General features: G+C 37.2%; 1 pseudogene; it reads left to right on the plus strand.

The window, feature by feature from the left end:
• Positions 1 to 3458: 3458 nt before the first annotated feature.
• LOC149829993 (cyclin-A2-4 pseudogene) lies at positions 3459 to 5180 on the plus strand (annotated as a pseudogene).
• Positions 5181 to 11006: the final 5826 nt, after the last annotated feature.

Raw genomic sequence — 11006 nt, forward strand, 5'->3', positions numbered from 1 at the left:
CCTTCGAATTCCAATTGGTCCTTCATCAAATTCCAATGTTTTCATTGGTCCTTCCAAATTCCAATTCTATGAATTGGTCCTTCCAAAATTCCAATGTTTATATTGGTCCTTCCAAAATACCAATTTTCACAAATTGGTCCTTCAAAATTCCAGTTTCACGCTGGTCCTTCGAATTCCAATTGGTCCTTCATCAAATTCCAATGTTTTCATTGGTCCTTCCAAATCCCAATTCTATGAATTGGTCCTTCCAAAATTCCAATGTTTACATTGGTCCTTCCAAAATACCAATTTTCACAAATTGGTCCTTCGAATTCCAATTGGTCCTTCATCAAATTCCAATGTTTTCATTGGTCCTTCCAAATCCCAATTCTATGAATTGGTCCTTCCAAAATTCCAATGTTTACATTGGTCCTTCCAAAATACCAATTTTCACAAATTGGTCCTTCAAAATTCCAGTTTCACGTTGGTCCTTCGAATTCCAATTGGTCCTTCATCAAATTCCAATGTTTTCATTGGTCCTTCCAAAATTCCAATTCTCACGAATTGGTCCTTCCAAAATTTCAATGTTTACATTGGTCCTTCAAAATTGCAATTTTCACAAATTGGTCCTTCAAAATTCCAGTTAACACTGGACCTTATCAAAATCCTTCTCAAATTCCAGTTTAGCGCTGGTCCCTTGCCAAAGTCTTTTTACCAAAAAAAATTCCTTTACCAAAATCTTTTACCAAGAATTCCTTTACCAAAATCCTTCTCAAATTCCATTTTAGCACTGGTCCTTCACCAAAGTCTTTTTATCAAAAATTCCTTTACCAAATTCTTCTACAAGATTCTTTACCAAAATTCTTTACTTAAACCTCATTCTTCAAGTTGGTCTCGTAAAACCCAGTTTTACTGATCAAAATTGCCAAAAATAAAAAATGTTCAGCCCGAGGTCCTATCAAAATCTATATTGAGTGATTATTTCACAAAGGATTCTCAAAAACTTTGCCAATCTGCTAAAATATGTCTTGATTCCAATATTTTACAGCACAAAAAGAATCACCTCAGATTACCTCTAGTATTCTTTTTAAAAGGGTGAAGCTTTTTGCCAAAATGAGTGAAAATTCAAATCTTCTCTCTGTTGGTCAACCAAGAGGATGCAAGAAAGATCCTTGGTATGATTAGCAAAAGAAATATTCAATGATGTTGAAAAGCTAGAAGCGAATCGATACTGATCATAGCTATGACGCATGTTTTAAGATGACTTTCTGGCAGTCAGGCAGTGGAAATATCCTGAGCATTAAAAAGAATTCACTCAATCCATATCTCCTCATACATTCATTTAAGCTCCAATCAAATATCCGCAAAAGGGATCTCTCAATTGTCATCAAGATGAAGGCGAAATAAGCGAGTAGACCCCCGGGGCCAAAGAAGATTGGAATCATCTCCAAGATGATAGAGTTTGTGATGGATCCTTCCAGGGAAAGTTCAGATCACCGTCGAGATGAAGGCGAGTGTGATGAACCTACCGACAAACCCTAAAAGATATTTGATTGCTGCTATCATTTGTAACCAATGAGCCTATATAATCCCCGAGAAAAAGAAGGATCGAATCATCTCCAAGATGACGGAGTTTGTGACGTACCCTTACCCGAAGAAAAAAAGAAAAGTCAGGAAACATCCAAATGAAGGATGATGTAGAAACCCAAGAAAGCTCAATGTCCCAAGAAGAGTGCCAAAAGATCATTATGGGAAAAGCCTCAGGATATCAAACTGCCATAATTGCCAGGAATCATCTTTTCTTGTGCGAAATCCTTTAATCAATGTCTTTTCACTACGGGCTTTTATGAAATTAAGAGTATTTCTTCTCTATTCATGACAAGGAAATGGATAACTTCCTTGAAGAAACTCAACAGCTTTGAAATTTGAATCTAACTCTAGAATCCAAGGAGTTAACTTCATTTTGGAGGAAATACTCTAGGTGAAAAGAGGGAATATCTTTTCGCACGTACGCGCACGTTTTCAAGCATTTGAATCATTTACAATTTCATCTTATTGGCAAAATTTTCTAGTTATCCAAAAAATGAGATAAATGCTCAAATATCTATTTTGATACAACCTAGCGTTGTTTGTATATTCTTTAAAGAAGAGTCGCCTCGTTCGGGTGAGGTATTTCTCCCAGTCCCATCATGGTATTCCTCATCAAGGAATCCATGCTTTGTATATCCATTCAAATAAAGATTATACCTAAAAACCTCATCCCACGAGGTATTTTTCAAAAGCATCCCATTCAGGTTAAGGGCTAAGCCTGTGTCTTTTCAAAAATCCTTATCCTCGTCTCAACCTTGAAATTTCTTTAAAAATCTCTCCTTTTACTTTTCTTCGGGATCTTTATCCCAAAATCCCATCACGGTTTCCTCATTTTCTTCTATCCAAATTATTTTTATTCTCGAGGATTTCGTTCTCTTCCCAAAACCCTTTCAGAATGAGGTACAAAACCAAAAAAAATAAAACCTTCTAAAGCCAATTCTTCCACACCCAGTTCAGACCTTCTGACTGGGGCATTTTTTTAAGAAAATTTGGTGTGTATTCTTTGCCGCTAAGCTCGGCTTACAACCGGCTTAGCAGCAAAGAGGGGCATCTGTGAACACCCCAAATTTTCTAAAATCCCAAAAATGACCTTTTTGCCCCTGACCTCCGTCCTCTGAATAATCGAGTAAATTTTTAACCAAAAATTTCATTCATCCCTTGGATTCATTAGAATTCGGACCCAAAGCCTTTAGCTCTGACCCAATTTTGATCCAACTCGGATCCGATCCCCCTCTTTGAGGAAAATTTCAAAAATAAGGACCCGAATTCTCAAAAGACTCTCTTTTTGCAAAACTACAAAAAATCAGTTTTAAAATCTTTATTTCTCGTAAATCTTAGGATTTTTTATACAAAAAAATAGAAAAATAAAACAAAAACCAAAAAAATGGAAAATTTCAAAGAAAAATGAATGAGTTTAAACTTTTTAAAGTCGATTTTGCTAAAAAAATCATTTTTAAACCATTTTTTATGAAAATTTTGTTAAGGGAGCCTCTTTTTGGAAAAACCAAAAAGTTTTTACAAATAAACCCTAATCGCCCCCCTCTCGTTCAGGCTCGAAACCCTTATCGCCCAGCCGCCTTCTCCTTCTCTCGGCTCAGCCTTCACAACCAACCTCCATCACCCTCCATCTCCAACCCCTTTTCCTTCTCTCCGCCATCGATGCCTAACGGCACCTCCCTTCTCGAACCTCCTCTTCCCCTATAAAGGAATCACATATGGGAACCCTAAAGGGACCGCTTCTCACCCCCGCATCTTTCTTCCTACATCTGATCCGTTTCCACCCTACCATGGCACCTCTCTCTCTCTGATTGATCGTTCCTCTGCCTCGCCACCAAATCTCCTTCTTCTCTTTCAGTTTCTATCTTCCCTCCTTTGGAAACTCTGCGAGAATGAGGTAAGAACCCTTCCCCCCATTGATGCACCCTTGGTGGCATTGATGTTGCTTGTGCAATACCAACCCATCCCGGTGCGAAATCGACAGAACGATCTTGTTCCTACATCCTAAATTTCTTGCTTACCTTGTTATTTTAATTTTGTTTCGATCTCAGTATTAATCGATTGTGAACTTTCGTTTATTTTTCTCTAAATTTCAGTCCCTATTCCTGTTTCTTTCTTATTTTAATCTGATTACGATTCCTATTTTGTTATAATTTCTGTTTGTCTTGATTCTCGTCTTTCTTCTTTTTTCTTCTTTTTTCTTTTTTTTTGTTTTACTTTGCTTTGGATTTCTGCTTCCGGCTTGCTTTGGTTTCTCTTATTATCGTCATCTGTTCCATAAACCAAGATGGCTTGGTCGATTGTACCTGCGTTCCTGGCATGGGGTCTGAGCGAATGAGTTTTCGTTTTATATTAGTGGCAACAGGAGTGTCGCATTTCATCTTGCATGTGCTCTTACCATTTGTATATAATTTCGTGTCATAACCACCAATCCTGTATCTATGGTAACATACTGGCCGCATCCGACTCTCTCTGAATGTTGCAAGGCTCTGCAAGCAGTCATACGAAACCTTGGTGGTTTTCACGGTGAAAACAACACTCAATATGCAGTTTGTTGCATAATCTGCAGCAAAATTCGATGTGCCTCACTGAGAAACCAGTTGCTTTGGTTTACCCTGATTCCTTTTATATCCTCATGGCATCATCATCATAATCTCTTATATTTGTTGCATCGTCCCTTTTTCCCCCAAGGATGATAAACGTGGATAAGCAAAAGCGTCATTCTGTGGGAATCAATGTTCTCGATGGAAAAAGCTTGAAGTGTTTTTGTCAAAATCTCAAAGCACATGATCATAGTTGGTGATTTCAAAATTCAGAAGGTCTTAAAGAAGATAAAACTCTTTCATTCGTTATGAAATTCTCAAATGCCTGATCGTGATCAGAGATTGCCCAGAAATAGTTTCAGTGGGGATATTGCAAGATATGAAGGCGCCTTTACGCCCCAGACATTTATGCTTACTTACAAGAAGCTGAGTTGAAACAGCAGCCATCAAATAATTTCATGAATATGGTTCAATGGGATATTTCTCCAGCTATGCGTGCGATTCTTATAGACTGGCTTGTTGAGGTCTGTGAAGAATATAGGCTTGTTCCAGACACACTTTATCTCACAGTCTACTACATTGATAAGTTCCTCTCTGACAATCCTGTTGAAAGGAAGACGCTACAGCTGGTTGACATTACATGTATGTTTATTGCATCGAAATATGAAAAGATTTGTGCACCTCGTGTGGAGGACTTCTGCTTGATTACAGATAATGCATACAATAAGTAACAAATTTTTAAAGGTTGATGTTTTGAAGCATTTGTGCTTTGAGTTGGCCACACCAACTGCAAAGATCTTTCTCAGGAGGTTTCTACGAGCAACACAAGCTTCATATAAGATGGATCGTATATTTGTGTTGGAGTTCCTGGCAAATTATCTAACAGAACTTACATTACTTGACTATGGATTCCTGGAGTTCCTTCCTTCTATTGTCGCAGCATCTGCCTTATTCTTTGCCAAATGGACACTCGATCAATTATCACATCCTTGGAATTCAACCCTTGAGCACTACAGGAATCATAAGGTATTGGATCTAAAAGCTGCAGTATTTAAAATTCATCGTTTGTAGGTGGATGTCAAGGCTACGGTTTCAAAGCCACCTCAGATGCCATCACCTTCACACAGTTCTAAATTATGTCTGTCCAAATTGCGAATCTTGGTGACTGGTGGAGCTGGATTTATTGACTCCCACCTAGTAGACAAATCGACAAAAAATGAAAAAAAAAAAGAGATTTGTAGAGGTATCAACAACTTTTCAGTTGTGCACTCAGATTTTGAAGGTGGGAAATGGATTTCCCACTCTGAAGTTTTATCCATGACGAGGAACTAGCCAAGAGTAAAGCGCTTTGTGGGGCTCTCAGGGATACAGTTGTTCATTTGCCAAAATTCCTAGTTGATGGGCTATTCAAATACGTTGCTGGGATTCATCAGCCATTAGCTTGTTCCAGCAGTATGTGGCGATTGCTTCGTCAAAAGAATCTTCAAACTCATCACCACCACCATGTCCATCATAATGCCCTGGTTGTTCCAAATTCAGGGATGACCTGCTGAAAGTGAAGAACAAACTCTGATTCGCTTACCCGGAACAAGGGATATTGCGGATGCTGGACTCCAAAATTCAGGATGCTCATAGAAGGAATTTTCAATGCCAAAGCTGAGAGAGAATCTGAACTAAAAAGCATCTCACAGAGATTAATCATCCGCTTCTGCGAATATCATCCCAAGCTACAACAGTTCGTCTCCTTAATTGCAGAGCCAAATGCTTGGTCAAGTTCAGCAGCTGCAAGTAAATATTTTGAAAAGCCAACCTGTAGGCCCACCATCCTTGGTATCTCATGTTTAAAGGGGACTCCAAGCCTTTCTGGTCCTAAAGAACACGTTGCTGCAGGACAAGGTACATTTTTTTTTAACAAAAACTATATGAGACTGTCATCATGTTGTTATCTGCTACTAGTAATTCTTTAGTAGCATTGGACGAACTTGGACGAGGAACATCAACTTTAGATGGTCGGGCGACTGCGTAAGTACAAATTCTGATTTCCTTTACCTGTCTCTGCTTACCGATTTTGTGTTGATTTAGTTCTCCAAAGTTTGCTGCAGATCAATTATTATTGGCATTTCCTTATTGATATTTTGCATATTCTCTACTCACGCTATCTTCATTCCACCTTATATATCCCCACTTCAACCATTATACATGATTCACATACTCACCTCAGCAACAGTACCCAGTGTATATGTCACCACAGCGTCACCCCTTCACTTATACAGCTTGTAATATCTCAGCACTTGATTTTGCATAGTGCTTCACTTCACCTTCCTGCTAATTTCCTTCAAGTGCACACCACCTGCTGCACTTCACTTGTGATATGTGCACATCACTGTGCACACATTCACTGCTGCACATCAGTAAAAATAGAGTTCAATGCTGACAAAAAGTAACAAAAGCCATCTAAATCACAATACAGAATTGTGTCAGTAGCTGCTAGTAATAGGAAATTTTGGAAAGATCCAGATTAGTTGGGAAAAGTCTCAATGTGAACTTGATGTGGTACCTCTGCCCCATGTCTGCAACTTTATACAGTCATTAGCATCCATCAATGTTAAAGGTGTAAGAAAATTGATATATGTAAATGTTTTGGATCGGGTCAGAACAGACCCAGTCCATTCTGTAAAATGTTATGTAAGAATCTAAGGTGTGCTTTGTATCAAAGATATTCTGGTAACATACTGAACCCTACTGTTTCATATAAATACTAATGAAATATATTTCACAGTGGTTCACAATGAACCACCGTGGTCTCCTTCTTTTTATTTTATTATAGTGGTTCGTCAGAAACTACTACAAATTATCTCTTGCAATGGTTCACAAAGAGCCCTTGTAATCCCTCTTTACTATAGTAGTTCATTAAGAACTACCCTAGTAGTCTTCTTTCATAATGGTTCACAATGAACCACTGTATCCCTTCCTTTCTATGGTGGGTCATCAGGAACTACCATATTTCAGGTTGATTCATCTTAGATCATCTTGACCCTTGACTTCACCCATTGTATATGCCCTTCTCATTCAGTATGAGCATAGCATCTTGCATTAGGATTGGTACAATCACATGCAATTTTGCCTTCAAGGAAGTATTTTCTTCTATGATCATGCTAACTCATTTTTTTGTAGGGAATATGTGGAAAATATTACTTGGGGTTGTGAATTCAACTTTATATGTTGTAAGAATTAGATCTTAAATGAGAATTTACATTTCCAGTCTTAGATTAGAATGAATGAGCATTGTAAAATACCATGAATTACTTGTTTTCATGCATCTTTTCCTTTATTTCTCAAATTCTCACAAATGGTGAAACACGAATGGCACGTGCACCATTTTGTAAGAGGTAATTGATCCTAAGTCGATGATCCACATCAATGGCCATAGTCAGGGTGTGGACAAAATTTAAGATTTTTATCTCTTACGAAGTAACACTAGATCCATTTTCAAAATTCATCATATTTCCTTAAATATTTTCTCCTTTTATTAGAATTTAACTTAGAATTGACTCAAAATATATACCAATGGCCATAGTCAAGGTATATTAAGAGTCAATTTCATTTTAAATTTTATAAAAGCACCGAATGTATTTTATTCTTCTCTTGAATTTAAATCTAGATTATTATATAATACATTCAATGACCATAGTCAAGGATGTATTATATCTTCAATCTTATTTTAATTCATCTAAAGAATGGAATAGCTTTTAAAATTCAATTTCAAAAATTTAAATTCATTCATCATTTAGATAGAATTGCATCATATTTCTAAATTCTTTTTCATAAAATCCAAGTAATTCTTTCCTTCATTTCTCAGATCAAATCCTATTTATAAATTCAAATTCAATTTTATTTCTCAAAAGGATTCAAGAATTCAATTTCAAAGTCCCATTTGACTTTGAAACTTCAGACTCATCTTGTATTTCAAAATTCCAAATTCTATCTTAAATTTAAAATCCAATTTAACTTTGAAATTCATTTGTATATTCAAGATTCAATTTCTAAAAATCAATTTTCAAGTTCAAATTAAACTTGGAAATTCTTAACTCCAAATCCTCTTTAGGATCCAGGATACAACACTCACATTGGATCTCAGACTTCAGATCCAATTCCTCTTTAAGATCCAGGATTCAACACTCATATTGGATCTCAGACTTCAGATCCAATTCCTCTTTAAGATCCAGGATTCAACACTCATATTGGATCTCAGACTTCAGATCCAATTCCTCTTTAGGATCTAGAGTCCAATTCCACTTTTGGATCTCAGACTTTGGATCCAATTATCCTTTAGGATCCAGAACCCAATTCTACATTTGGATCTCAGACTTCAGATCCGAACCCATTCAAGAATCCAGAACTCAAGTCCATCTCGGATTCCAAATCTCGGATCCCACTCTGTTTAGGATCCGGAATCCAATTCCAATTCTAGATTTCAATTCCATTTTTGGATCTGATTTGAATCTCTTAAATCCATTTGTATTCTTGAATACCATTTGATTTTCTCAAATCCATTGTAAATTTCAAAACTTCAGAAATCCAAACTCAAATCCATCTCAAATATTCATTTCCTTTCCTAAATTCAAAACTCAAATTCAAAATCCATTTTGACTTTGAAATTTCATTTCCTTTCATTTCAAAACTTCAAGTCATCCTTTCTCATTTATTCTTCCAAACTCTGATTTACTTCAAAAACTTAGAACTCCTCTGATCTATCTCAAGTTCTAAGTTAGATTTAAGTCATTTCTTCACTCTTTTATCAGATTCATCTCAGAAAACTTGGAAATTTTCAAAAACCTCTTTCAAAAGGAGCATACATTCTTGCATTTGCACAAGCATGATTCTTTGTGCATTTTTAGATAGAATAAATCCTTAGATTATATTTAGGCAAAGCAAAAGGCGCAGATTCAATCCTTGGTTCGATTACCCCTGGTAAAGGCGCCAGGAACGGTCGAACCTCGTACCGACGAGCGGATCCCGTCTCCCAGTTTTCCCGCGAATATTTCAAAAATGGAGGCGAGTAATCTTTTAAATCTTTTCAAATTAAGGTCAAGTGAGACCGCGCAAAATAGTTCCCCTTCTCTTTCTCCTTCTTTCTTTTCTCTTCTCTTTCTCTTTTCTATCTTTTTATTCTTCTCCCTTCAAAAAGGAGAAAAATAGAGGTTAGAAAAGGAAAAGAGAAGAAAGAGAGAATATTACGAGAGGAAAAATTTTGCGATGATCACAGAAGGGTACGTCACAAACTCCTCCATCTTGGAGATGTTCCGATCCTTTATTTTCTCAGAGATTATATATGATGGTATTGGCTCAAAGGTCTTTTAGATGATAGCAGAAATCAAATATCATTTAGGGTTTGTCGCTAGGTCCATCACACTTGCCTTTATCTCGACGGTGATCTGAACTTTCCCTGGAAGGATCCTTCACAAACTCCTTCATCTTGGTAGATGATCCAAATCTTCTTTGGCTCCGAGGGTCTACTCGCTTAATTCGCCTTCATTTTGACGACAATTGAGAGATCCCTTTTGCAGATATTTGATTGCCGCTTTAAAATGAGAAGATATAGATTAAGTGAATTCTTTTATAGCTCAGGATATTTTCACTGTCTGATTGCCAGAAAATCATCTTTAAACACGCGTCATAGCCAGAAAATCATCTTTAAACATGCGTCATAACGACCAGTAAAAACTGGGACCTTTCATTTAACGACCAACGAAGTAGCTGGAACCTTTCATTTAACGACCAGCGAAGTAGCTGGGACATTTCATTTAACGACCAGTAAAACTGGGACCTTTTATTTAACGACCAGCGAAGGAGCTGGAACATTTCATTTAACGACCAGTAAAAACTGTGACCTTTCATTTAACGACCAGCCAAGTAGCTGGAACCTTTTATTTAATGACCAGCGAAGTAGCTAGGACATTTCATTTAACGACCAGTAAAACTGGGACCTTTTATTTAACGACCAGCGAAGGAGCTGGAACATTTCATTTAACGACCAGTAAAAAGTGGGACCTTTCATTTAACGACCAGTGAAGTAGCTGGAACCTTTCATTTAACGACCAACGAAGTAGCTGGGACATTTCATTTAACGACCAGTAAAACTGGGACCTTTTATTTAACGACCAGCGAAGGAGCTGGAACATTTCATTTAACGACCAGTAAAAACTGGGACCTTTCATTTAACGACCAGCGAAGTAGCTGGAACCTTTCATTTAACGACCAGAGAAGTAGCTAGGACATTTCATTTCACGACCAGCGAAGTAGCTGGGACATTTCATTTAATCATTTAACGACCAGCAAAGTAGCTGGGACATTTCATTTAATCATTTAGCGACCAGCGAAGTAGCTGGGACATTTCATTTAATCATTTAACGACCAGCGAAGTAGCTGGGACATTTCATTTAATCATTTAACGACCAGCGAAGTAGCTGTGACATTTCATTTAATCATTTAACGACCAGCGAAGTAGCTGGGACATTTCATTTAATCATTTAACGACTAGCGAAGTAGATGGGACATTTCATTTAATCATTTAACGACCAGCGAAGTAGCCGGGACATTTCATTTAATCATTTAACGACCAACGAAGTAGCTGAGACATTTCGTTTAATCATTTAGCGACCAACGAAGTAGCTGGGACATTTCATTTAATCATTTAACGACCAGCGAAGTAGCTGGGACATTTCATTTAATCATTTAACGACCAGCGAAGTAGCTGGGACATTTCATTTAATCATTTAACGACCAGCGAAGTAGCTGGGACATTTCATTTAATCATTTAACGACCAGCGAAGTAGCTAGGACATTTCATTTAATCATTTAATGACCAGCGAAGTAGCTGGGACATTTCATTTAATC

Source organism: Nuphar pumila, chromosome 8 (genome assembly GCF_984573655.1).
Source record: "Nuphar pumila chromosome 8, dmNupPumi1.hap1.1, whole genome shotgun sequence".
In the NCBI taxonomy this organism is placed as follows: domain Eukaryota; kingdom Viridiplantae; phylum Streptophyta; class Magnoliopsida; order Nymphaeales; family Nymphaeaceae; genus Nuphar; species Nuphar pumila.